The sequence below is a fragment of the Schistocerca serialis genome, chromosome 5, assembly GCF_023864345.2.
Source record: "Schistocerca serialis cubense isolate TAMUIC-IGC-003099 chromosome 5, iqSchSeri2.2, whole genome shotgun sequence".
NCBI classification, from domain to species: domain Eukaryota; kingdom Metazoa; phylum Arthropoda; class Insecta; order Orthoptera; family Acrididae; genus Schistocerca; species Schistocerca serialis.
Window position 1 is genome coordinate 230,637,974 of NC_064642.1, and position 12,901 is coordinate 230,650,874.

The 12,901-nt window shown below is 40.3% G+C and overlaps 1 protein-coding gene across 2 annotated transcripts in view; it reads left to right on the plus strand.

Moving 5' to 3' along the window:
- The first annotated feature begins 392 nt into the window (after positions 1-392).
- The window catches only part of LOC126481539 (probable cytochrome P450 301a1, mitochondrial), a 138,103-nt gene continuing 125,594 nt past the window's right edge, over positions 393-12,901 (plus strand). For both annotated transcript variants that reach the window (XM_050105353.1, XM_050105354.1), the window contains exon 1: positions 393-462. The gene's annotated coding sequence lies outside the window, so the exon portion shown is untranslated. The remainder of the gene's footprint in view (positions 463-12,901) is intronic.

The following is a 12,901-nucleotide window of genomic DNA, read 5'->3' on the forward strand; positions in this document are numbered from 1 at the left end:
ACAATAAATAAATACGTGTACGTCTCGTGAAGTGACCACGACGAGAAAATTAGAGAAATCAGAGTGCATACGAAGGTTGACAGGCAGTCGTCATACCCACGCACCATTTTGGAATGGAACAGGACTCGTAGCAAAAGAACCCGCCACCACTTGCGCAGGTGTAGACATAAGCAAAGTTACAAGCACTAATCTCAGAGTTAAGTACTCGCCACTGCGCTCTGTTACTAGCAGCAAACATTTTTTGTATCTTTTGAACCGTTCACGAAGTATCGAAGATGTCCATGCAGTTTGCAAAGCACAAGTGAGATGGCCTTGGCAGCGGTTGCGCTGACATCACAGTGATGAGGTCCAGTGACGTCATCTATCTCCGGTTATTTTAGACCATGCGCGAACAGCGACGCAGCCCAGTGACCGGCTAACGTCGGAGCGCCGCGGGAGATCCTTGCCGCTGCTGTAACTGAGGTGAGTCACTTTAACAGCCGGGTGGTAGCGAGTCTAATTTACATATTACATGAGTGTGGCGGCTGGCGCGGCCGTCTGACTTGGCTACTGAATAGCAGGCGTCCACCTCCTACCGACAGGGTACTGTGTCTGCATGTGCCGTGTGCTTAGTTGCACTGAGTGTGCAACGTTAAACGACGATTCCTCTGTTCGTATGTAAGCACCGGTGTGTTGAACATACCGATACCGAACGTTGGCTGTGACGTCATATGTGTGGAGACAGAGTACAAAACAGTAATAATACTTATTTGGCTTCTGCAGGGTGGTTGAAAAGTTCCGCACATCAAGGTGTCTTCAGCAGATTGAGTTTTTGACAGGCACCTGCGTTTCCTCGCTTCTGGTGTCACACTGGAGGTCGCACCATAACTTCACTTACGAAACTTAAGGACGTTTTCCCGGTACGAACTTTTTTCTACACAACTGTTATGTTCTTTGCGCCGATCTCTGTGCAGCACTCTTATTCTTCCGCCGGGAGCTGTAGATATTTGTCCGAAAACTGGGATTTAAAGTTGTAACTACTGTGTGCTCTTGCCAACGTAACGAAGTACACGCTGAAAATTAACGTCTGGTCTTTTCTGTTCTCTTGTGTACGTGTAAGTGTGTGTGTGTGTGTGTGTGTGTGTGTGTGTGTGTGTGTGTGGAAGAGAGATAGAGAGAGACAGTGTGCATGTAAGGATCTTTTTATTTTTCTATTTGTTTGTGTGCGTGCGTATGTGTGTGTGCGTGTGCGTGCGCGTGTGTGTACAACAATTAAATAAACTGCAGCAAGAAAAAGGAAGTTTTTATTTACGAAACCAACATTTCTGTGCTTCCTGCACATGATGCCCACACAAACAAAATTGTTAAGTATATAAGTGTTCATAGTATGTGCTTCGTTTCATTATGTCATGCACACTGTTAATAATGTATGTTCAAAATAGGTGCCCCGTTCAGTAACGCATGCACGAAACCGTTTTAGCTTGTCTGTGGCCGCTTTGCGGATCACGTTGACACTAATGGTATTAATCTCAGTTGTTACGTTAATCTTTAATTCCGCCAGTGTGCGTGGCCTGTTTTTATGAACCCTTCCTAGCCCCATTGGAAAAAGTGCAGAGACGTCAACTCGGGGGAAACATAGAGGTCATAGTGCTTTAACACGATGTGATCAACAAGCAGTTCGCTTAAAAATGAGTTGTTTCAACAGATTTGTGAAAAGTGGCACCAGCCTGCTTAGAATCAAAAACACCGTCCACTGCTTCAAGAAGCGAAATGTGTAATGACGTCTCGGGTACATGACACTGTGCTCTGTAGCTTCCAATGAAAGTAGGCGCCACTATTCGATCACCTGTTACAGCACACCACACTCCCTATTCTGACATTGGGAGGTGTTATCATGAACGTAACGTGAATTTCCAGTTTATCAAATTATTGTATTCTGTCTATTCCCGTACGCACTAAGTAGTGGAGGAAACACGCTCCAGTTCTGCAGTTCTAAGCAGGTCAACAAATGACGAAACCATTTTCCAGAACGCTGGACGCTTTTCTTTATCCTACGCATCTTTTAGTTGCCATGTAGACTATGAACAAGACATGCACTAGATTTTAACTTCTGCATTCCTTTCTGAGCACTACCATACGAAATCTGAGAGTGAACAGTTTCCTCAAACTTTGGGCTACCTCAGCATCACATCAGTCAGTTTAGCGTTCTTCACAACGTCCGACCTCCCAGTTCACTTCTTGTCTGCAAATACAGTGGCGGTCGAAATAATAGAGCCACCTCTATTGACGAGATTAAGAACTAGGATATCTATTAGTTCGCGAAATCGCCACGAGTGCCGTGTTGTCAGTCCCTTGTAGACAACATCAGGGAAGACGTTGCTGCTATCTTTAGTCGTCCGAAAGGAAGCGTTTGAGCTAGACGTGTGAAAAGAGGCATAAAGGTAAGAATCTTATGGGTCAAAATAATAGAGCCGCTTTACACATGTGCCTTTAAATTGATTTTTATGCAGTTGTTTTGTATGTAAATTGACTTGTGGTTTTGTTTACATTCGTCTAGATGGGCAGAGCAAAGCATACCAGTGAAGATGAGCGTATAGTAATGTTCCGGATGTTCAAAAGTGGGATGTCCATGAATAAAATAGCCAATGTCTTGCACGTTTCGCGAAAACGAGTCCAGAACGCCATGAGACGGTCAAAACAAACAAAGCCGCAGGTGGAGAACAGGGGGCGACCTCGTGTAACTACTCCTCGCGTAGACAGACTCATCACTAGGGAAGTGAAGAAAGACCCATTTTTGTCAACACCACGACTGAAAGCCATTTTGTTTAGCGACGAACATGATGTTCAACCATCAACCTCAACGATTCAAAGACGACTGAGATCTGCAAAATTGAATGGGCGCATTGCAAGAAAGAAGCCACATGTTTCACAAGCTAATGTTCGGAAAAGGTTAGCCTTTGCCCGGAGAAATGAACAAAAACCTAATACTTGGTGGAGGAACATCCTTTGGTCCGATGAATCCAAGTTTAATAGGTTTGCCTCAGACGGAAAAGTCTATGTGCGCCGCCCACCAAACCAGGAATTTAATCCCAAGTACACTTTAAAAACTGTGAAATACGGTGGCGGAAGTGTTATGGTATGGGGATGTTTTTCGTGGTACGGCATTGGTCCAATACACCGTATCAACGGCATAATGAACGCAGAAATGTACAAAGACATCTTGGCAAATGTGATGCTGCCTTATGCTGAAGAGGAAATGCCGCTGAAATGGAAATTTCAGCACGATAACGATCCAAAGCATACTGCAAGGACCATAAGGCAGTTTGTTCAAGAGCACAATATCGAAGTATTAGAGTGGCCACCTCAGTCCCCTGACGCATCACCCATTGAGAACTTATGGGAGATCTTAGACAAGAGAATTGACCGCTCAAAAGCTACATCGTCAGAAAAACTGTGGGAAGAAATCCAGAGAGCCTGGTATGCGATCAGTAGTGACGAATGCAGGCGTTTAGTAGACTCTATGGGTAAGAGGTGCAGGGCAATCCTCAAAAATAAGGGTTACCCCACGAAGTACTAATGCAGTCCTATGCAAAAAAGACTGTTCCTGTACGTTTCATAAGACTGAGATCAAGTACAATATATTTTTTTGACCCTGTGGTCTGGTATTCTTTTGAATATTATCGATTATTACTGATTATTTTGTGTTGTGTTATCGATATAACAGACTATAGTACAATGTGACTCGGTTGTAATGGTTTCCATCATAGTTCAAACATGTCAAGTAATAAATGTGCACTTTATTCCAAACCTTTGCCAGGTGGCTCTATTATTTTGAACGCCACTGTATGTAGTGGTGGTAGTAGTAGTAGTAGTAGTAGTAGTAGTAGTTGATCCAATTTCCCGGACAGGGTGATTAATCTAGTTATTGTTCAGCTGTTCGGCACTCTGGCATACGGATATTGCTCATAAAATGCGTCTGCAACACCTGATTACGAACGACTGCCAAAATATTGTCAAATAACGGAGACTCGTAACTTTTGGGAAAACGATACTTTTATCAAGCGATGTATTGAGAAACGCAAGCCGTATTTCTATTCATTTTATATATTATTTTCCATATAAAATATGCAATTATTGAACCTCTTCATAAGAAAAGTGATGAAGAAGGTGTAAATATTTATCGTCCAAATTCCTTAATGACATCTAGTTCCAAAATATTCGGAAAAGTAATGTACTCAAGAACAGTCTCCCATTTAAGGAGAAGTCATTTACTTAGAATAGCACGCTTTGCATTCCACTAGGAATACTCAACAGAGAAGTCTGTTCATAAATTCACCTATCAGACATTACAAAAATTAAATAATCTGTCCAAGGTAAGAAATATCATTAACTATCTCCTCCATTTCACGTAGTTCATGTTACACTATCACAAAAAATTAATTTTTAAGGAACTGACGGCTTTACACAAAAGGAGTCTTACAGGGTTCAATTTTGGGTCCTATTTTTTGTATATGAACGACCTTCCACTTAACATTCAACAAGCTGAATTATTACTTGTTGCAGATAATATTAGTGTTATCATAAATCACGTTAGTGAGAAAGAACCAGAAGAGATTGTTAATGATATTTTTCAAATAATTATGAAGTGGTTCTCTGAAACTTCCTAGACATTGAGAAAACACACTACGATCAACGCTGTACAACAAATAGAGTCAAACCAACGATTCATGTAGCACATTAACAGGAGTCTCTTAATAGGGTCGAATGTTCCAAATTTTTGGTTGCACATATTGATGAAAACTTCAACTGCAAGAATCATATACTGAATTTCTCAGAAATAAGGTCAGCTATTTTTACTGTACACGTAATTTCTAGTCTTGAACACGAATGAATGAACCTCCTGACATATTTTGCATATTTGCAATCAATAATGTCTTATGTACGAATTTTCTGGGGGACCTCACCACTTAGAAAGAAAGTATTGACTGCACGAAAGTGAGCAACAAGTGTAACAGGTGGTGTTGCCTGTTATCATCATGTTGAATGAGTTCAACATTTCAATTGCACCATCACAATGCATACACTCCCAAATGGAATTAGTCGTAAATAACCCATCACAATCTGAGAATAATAGTGATGTCCACAGCTACAGCACTAGAGAAAAAACTACATTTATTATCCACTACTGGAGCTGCCAGTGGCTCAGAAAGGAGTTCCATATGCACCAACAATAATGTATCATCTTTAAACGCATACCCAACAACAAGAAAGTCTGACAGGTAGCAAAGAAAGTCTTAAATCCAACCTAAAACCATTTCTCTTGGACAAGTCCTTCTATTCCACAGACGAATTTCTGTTTGAAACCTCTTAGCCTGCACATTAAAAATTTGTTTTTAAATGTAGTTTTTTCTGAGAGTTTCATTTTATTTTATGAATGTTCTGTTCATTTTACTCATGGAAACCGCATCATAACTTTGCACTTTTTTCATTATCTCGTTTTGAAACTTTTTGGACTGATGGGTTATATCGTGATCCAGGAGCATCTTAGATATACTACTAACTTAACCAACTACTATTAACATACCTTATTTTACTGTTAACGTGCCATTTTTTTCCAAATGCATGTACGTGTCAGCGTTTTAGATTTTTTTTAAACTTTATAGCGTAAGGATTTTTCAGTTCATTATTATTATTTTTAAAATTAATATTTTCTTCATATGGAGGAGGATTACCTTATTAATGGGCAGTGATCGATAATATCAGATTAATTGTCATGGGAACTGTATTTGCTGTTTCTCATAGAGGCTTACATGTGTAGAAAATGTGGTTAATACATCATGTTATTACTTTGCTACATTCATAGTGAGGATTATTTGTTATGAGTACTTTTTAGAACTGAGTGTGGAATGATTCATGATTAAAACGCATGCAGACTGCGAAACTTAAAAGCGGCAGCTTGACTCTGGTATTCTGCATCTCTTGTGTGTATTGTCGCCCCAGAGCGCAGCGTCGGTCAGGCAGTAGCACGTGACGCAACTGCTCCAATCAGTAGTGGTTCCAAGTCCAGGCAGTCTGAGCTAGCGGCCACCGCATACATTATGGCGCCGTCAGAAAGGCGGCAGCCCATTGACATAATGGTAGCAACCCACTGCCCCGAATCGGTGGCTGGCGAGTTGCTTCCATGGGCCAGTGCTGGCCCATTGAGACGGCAGCTCCAGATTTCATGGTCTCAGGGCAGATTGCCCTTATTCAGAGTCGAACTGTGGTCCATGAGCACATTCCAGATGATAGCCGAGTGATGCAACCCTGTGGTAAAAGAACTGCAATACTAACAGAAGTGACATTAGTGTAAAATGAGTAGTTATTTGTACGCTTTTGAACTGCGCTTTTTGGGCTTTGTCATGCCTTGCGGTATATGTACTTAACACTTCAGCAGCTGTGGGTGTGGAAAGGGTTAGGCCATCTACCACCTGGATACTGATGTATCAACTATTCCCACACCCTACCAGGCTGACTTGCCTCACAACACTGCAAAGACTGTGCTATATTGTGTAAAGCGCAACACCCACAATTTCCTGCTGCAGTCACTGCTACAATTCACCTCCAGCTTCCACGCATATGACCAAAAGGGGGCGCTACTTATCGCTTTATTATTGTATGTGGAACCAGGATTTCGAAGGAATATTTGGCTGTATTTATTTACATTGCTCCCTTCACTGCGTTTCAATGCCTGACTCTCACCTGCCATTGATGTGTCTTGCTCTTGTGTACAATTTAGTCATTATATCTCATTGCTGTAGTTTAGTGTTTTTATGTTCGCTCATTTGGGTGATCATCTTAGCCAGTCTCTGATTAAATTTGATGTCACCACATCCCTTGTTCTTTTACTTTCATTCTGAGATGTTTGTTTCAATGGTGTCTTCGCTGCTGTCAGTTACCAGTGCATTAATTTTTTTATCGTCTCTGATGTCTGGATATCTTGGATCAAGTTTCTGGACTGTGTTAGAATCAAGATTTTGCTGTTTGATTCTATATGTACTGCAAAGCTGTAGGAATAGTTGTGGTTTTGGAGTAAAAACCAAAGTCTCACTGGAAAGCGAAATCAGTTCGCTGCAAATGGAAACTGGACGCAGAAATACGCAAACCAAAGTACCATTGTTTGTTATTTCTTGTATACGTTGAAATTCTCTTAGGAATTATCAGCAATGCAGTCTGCTCGTAGCTTCTGAGTACCAACGAATATTTTTGTTGGGCATTATGGACGTTGGCTACGTCAGTTATTTGGTTATGTTCATAATCTCGATTAGAATGTGCTCGCGGTATTCAGAGGACAGGCACGTCTTCGTTTAGACTGATGAAGCTGGTACATAGCACTTTTTTGTGCACTGAACTCCATACGAATGTGGTAAAATTACAAATAGTAGCCATAACAAAGGGGACAATTTTGTAGTAAATAAATAATACGCCAACACAATAAATATACAAAATACTGTTCTGAGGTAGACAATATCGTTTCATACTCCCGGTCCACTAGCTTACAAAGCATGGGATATGTAACATATTTCAGCATAGTACTTGTGGAGTACAGTTTAAATTCTGAAATATTCCAGATGATGAAATTAACAAGGTCGAAACTACTTGTAGCATAAAATATTTTAGTAGATATGTGGTCATCACCAGTGTTCTGCCAAAAGGCAGGTTTTCACATGGTAGTTCTCCAAGCTGTCCGGTCTTCTGCCATCCTCTTCAGGTCTGCATAATTTCCTCTTTCCTTTATGTCGTCTGGTTAAACCAGAGGTTGTACAGAGTTTCAGGGAGAGGATAAGGGAACAACTGACAGGAATTGGGGAAAGAAATACAGTAGAAGAGGAATGGGTAGCTTTGAGGAATGAAATAGTGAAGGCAGCAGAGGATCAAGTAGGTAAAAAGACAAGGGCTAGTAGAAATCCTTGGGTAACAGAAGAAATATTGAATTTAATTGATGAAAGGAGAAAATACAAAAATGCAGTCAATGAAGCAGGCAAAAAGGAATACAAACGTCTCAAAAATGAGATCGACAGGAAGTGCAAAATGGCTAAGCAGGCATGGCCAGAGGACAAATGTAAGGATGTAGAGGCTTATCTCACTAGGGGTAAGTTAGATACTGCCTACAGGAAAATTAGAGACACCTTTGGAGAAAACAGAACCACTTGTATGAATATCAAGAGCTCAGATGGAAACCCAGTTCTAAGCAAAGAAGGGAAAGCAGAAAGGTGGAAAGAGTATATAGAGGGTCTATGCAATGACGATGTACTAGAGGACAATATTATGGAAATGGAAGAGAATGTAGATAAAGATGAAATGGGAGATACGATATTGCATGAAGAGTTTGACAGAGCACTGAAAGACTTGAGTCGAAAGAAGTCCCCAGGAGTAGACAGCATTCCATTAGAACTACTGACGGCCTTGGGAGAGCCAGTCCTGACAAAACTCTACCGTCTGGTGAGCAAGATGTACGAGACAGGCGAAATACCCTCAGACTTCAAGAAGAATATAATAATTCCAATCCCCAAAGAAAGCAGGTGTTGACAGATGTGAAAATTACCGAACTATCAGTTTAATAAGTCACAGCTGCAAAATACTAACGCGAATTCCTTACAGACGAATGGAAAAACTGGTAGAAGCCAACCTCGGGGAAGACCTGTTTGGATTCCGTAGAAATGTTGGAACTCGTGAGGCAATACTGACCTTACGACTTATCTTAGAAGAAAGATTAAGGAAAGGCAAACCTACGTTTCTAGCATTTGTAGACTTAGAGAAAGCTTTTGACAATGTTGACTGGAATACTCTCTTTCAAATTCTAAAGGTGGCAGGGTAAGATACAGGGAGCGAAAGTCTATTTACAATTTGTACAGAAAACAGATGGCAGTTATAAGAGTCGAGGGGCATGAAAGGGAAGCAGTGGTTGGGAAGGGTGTGAGACAGGGTTGCAGCCTCTCCCCGATGTTATTCAATCTGTATATTGAGCAAGCAGTAAAGGAAACAAAAGAAAAATGTGGAGTAGGTATTAAAATCCATGGAGAAGAAATAAAAACTTTGAGGTTCGCCGATGACATTGTAATTCTGTCAGAGACAGCAAAGGACTTGGAAGAGCGGTTGAACGGAATGGACAGTGTCTTGAAAGGAGGATATAAGATGAACATCAACAAAAGCAAAACGAGGATAATGGAATGTAGTCGAACTAACTCGGGCAAAGCTGAGGGAATTAGATTAGGAAATGAGACACTTAAAGTAGTAAAGGAGTTTTGCTATTTGGGGAGCAAAATAACTGATGATGGTCGAAGTAGAGAGGATATAAAATGTAGACTGGCAATGGCAAGGAAAGCGTTTCTGAAGAAGAGAAATTTGTTGACATCGAGTATAGATTTAAGTGTCAGGAAGTCGTTTCTGAAAGTATTTGTATGGAGTGTAGTTATGTATGGAAGTGAAACATGGACGATAAATAGTTTGGACAAGAAGAGAAAAAAATGGTTCAAATGGCTCTGAGCACTATGGGACTTAACATCTATGGTCATCAGTCCCCTAGAACTTAGAACTACTTAAACCTAACTAACCTAAGGACAGCACACAACACCCAGCCATCACGAGGCAGAGAAAATCCCTGACCCCGCCGGGAATCGAACCCGGGAACCCGGGCGTGGGAAGCGAGAACGCTACCGCACGACCACGAGATGCGGGCGACAAGAAGAGAATAGAAACTTTCGAAATGTGGTGCTACAGAAGAATGCTGAAGATTAGATGGGTAGATCACATTACTAATGAGGAGGTATTGAATAGAATTGGGGAGAAGAGGAGTTTGTGGCACAACTTGACAAGAAGAAGGGACCAGTTGGTAGGACGTGTTCGGAGGCATCAAGGGATCACAAATTTAGCATTGGAGGGTAGTGTGAAGGGTGAAAATCATAGAGGGAGACCAAGAGATGAATACACTAAGCAGATTCAGAAGGACGTAGGTTGCAGTAAGTACTGGGAGATGTAGAAGCTTGCACAGGATAGAGTAGCATGGAGAGCTGCATCAAACCAGTCTCTGGACTGAAGACCACAACAACAACTATTATGTCGTCTATCATCTTGTATCTCCTTCTTCCTCTCTGTCTCCTCCCAGAAACCAATCCTTCCAAAGCATCAGCTAGCAAGCACTCCCTTCTCAATGAATGTTCCAACCTGTTCTTTTTCCTTTCCCTTACAACTTTCAGCAGACATCTTCTCTCACCAACCCTTTGCAATACTCTTTCATTACTCACTCTTTCCATTCAGCTTATTCTCTCTATTCTCCTCCACATTCACATCTCAGATGCTTCTAATCTTTTTTCATCTTCTCGTCTCAGCGTGCATTTTTCTGCCCCATATAGTGCCACACTCCAGACAAAACATTTGCCAAGCCTTTTCCTTACACCTTTATCTAATTTGCCACATAAGAGTCTCCTCTTTCTGTTGAATGCCTCCTTCGCTATGGCAATTCGAGTTTTCACCTCCTGATGACTCTCAAGTCTTCAGTTATTGTGCTTCCAAGATATTTAAATGCACTTACTTGGCTAATGGTAGATTGTCCTCCTTTAATATTGGGCGGTCTGCGTCTTGTACTGATGGCCATACTCTTTGTTTTTGCTGTGTTTATTTGCATCCCATATTCCACACAAGCTTCATTCAGATCTTTCAGCATGTTATTCACTGTCCGCTTACTTTCTACCACTAATAACATGTCATCAGCAAATCTTATATATTCTATTCTCTTTCCACCAATACATATTCCTCTTTTCCCATCTAAGCCTTTCACAATAATCTCTTCTTCAAGGTATGCGTTAAACAATAGTGGAGAAAGGCAACAACCTTGTCTAACATCTCGTCCAGTGCTGCTTCCTTCTGACATTTCATTTCCAATCCTTATCCTTACTTTCTGGTGTAAATATAGATTCTGTATCAGTCGTCTCTCTTTCCAATCTACTCCTTTCCTCTTCAAAATATCCATCAGCTTGTCCCACTGAACTCTGTCAAAAGCCTTTTCTAAATCTATAAAAGCAGCAAAGATTTCTCTACCTTTTTCCACATATCTTTCCCTTATAGTTCGTAACAGGTCAATAGCATCTCTTGTCCCTTTTCCTCTTCTAAATCCGAACTGCTCCTCTGAAATCCCTCTATCCAGCTTGCCATGTAGCCTCCTATTCAACACTCTCAGCAAGACTTTAACTGCATGAGAAATTAGATCATTTGGTAATAGACATAAAAACGTCTTACATAATATTTTACTAAATCCTCAGACGTGGCAATTACAAACATGACGCCAAATGTTTCACAAATAATTAGGATTATAAGAGCTTGAAACTCTACTGTCCGTTGGTCAGAGATAAACTTCAGGTGCAAGATATGCTGTGTGTTACTCTATGGAGGTAACGTACAGCAGTGTTTGAATGGTAGGAATGGTCTTAACATAGAACTACCTGACAGTATCGAAATTACAAGTTGTCACAACAACAATTAAATTCAACAATATTTTTGGTGATAAGTTTTGTTTCACACTATCTGCTATAGTAGATTGGCCAGTCTTCTATGTTCTTCACAGGCATGAAAGAACCTCCAAACAAAAATATAAAAACTGGAAAAGTTGGGGGGCTTATTCCCTTACACAATTAAGGCACCCTATTATTTGTATGTAATCATTGATTTAAGAAGCCACATTTTATAAAGACTTATGAAGAAACAATATACAGAGTGTACCATTTATCTTGACTACCTCAGAGAACTTTTTCTCTATAGACGTAAAATAAAATGAATGTACGAAGGAAATGCTTTTAGCTACCTGGAGGACATCAACCAGCATGACTACTTTTCTTGTAACATTGTTCTTTACGAAGATATGAACAGCAGTACTTTTTTAGTTATCTCTCTGTATTTCTTATTTGGTAATCGCCTTTATCTCCACAAGAACTACTCAAAAACATATCACATTGTACCATTTCCCATAAACGGTATGAAAAACTTAACATTAAACTGACGTCAACTCTCTTCAACTACGGGTCAGTGCAGGTACCTGTGGTAACATGATTGACAATTCATACAGTACAACTAGTGTTTAAATACAGGTATTAAAATTATTGAAGTATAAAACTGAATGGAGACTCGTATAGTTCTCTGTAGCTGTATTTTTTAAGACCATTAGAGACCCACACAACGGATCTCGCCACTTTTAAGTTGCATCTTCTGGTGTAAACCTCTACAGAAAATACTTTTTAAATTAATACTTTGATAATGGGGAATTCAAGTCATCTTAGATATCTTAAAGTACTGAATGAATAGGCTTAAACGTGGAAGAAAGTATTACGCATCAGTTTAGGAAATTAGACGTGGATTACATAAGCCCCACACAGAATGAGCCTATATACATTTAAAAAACAAGATTTATAACGTCATACCAAAAGAATGTTACTTAAGAATGTTATGTCATAAGGTATAGGAAGTAGTTACAGAATGACAGAGAGTACAGTTGGCGTGACTAGGCGAAGTTGTCAGCCTTCCTCAATTGATAAGTACCATCATCAATCATTAGTGTCATGTCTAAAAGCGAAAGAATAGAGTTAGGGATTATAAACTGATCATTGATTGAAAAGCAGTGAAGCAGTAACTCAGGTGAAAAAGGAATGGGGAGTGTCACCATGTAACGTGGAACAACTGTCACCATGTAACGTGGAACAACTGCCAGGCAACAGACAAGGTCCCACGTAAATGTTGTCCAGGAAGGTATTGGGTCCCGTCGCGATTGAAAGATAAAATAAAGTAAATGATGAAAAGTAATAAAATTAATGCATTGAGATCTTCTGAAAATTATTTTAACTCTTTTGAGTGCCACCAACGAAGCTTATGCTGCCGGTCAAACTTGCCGAATGCT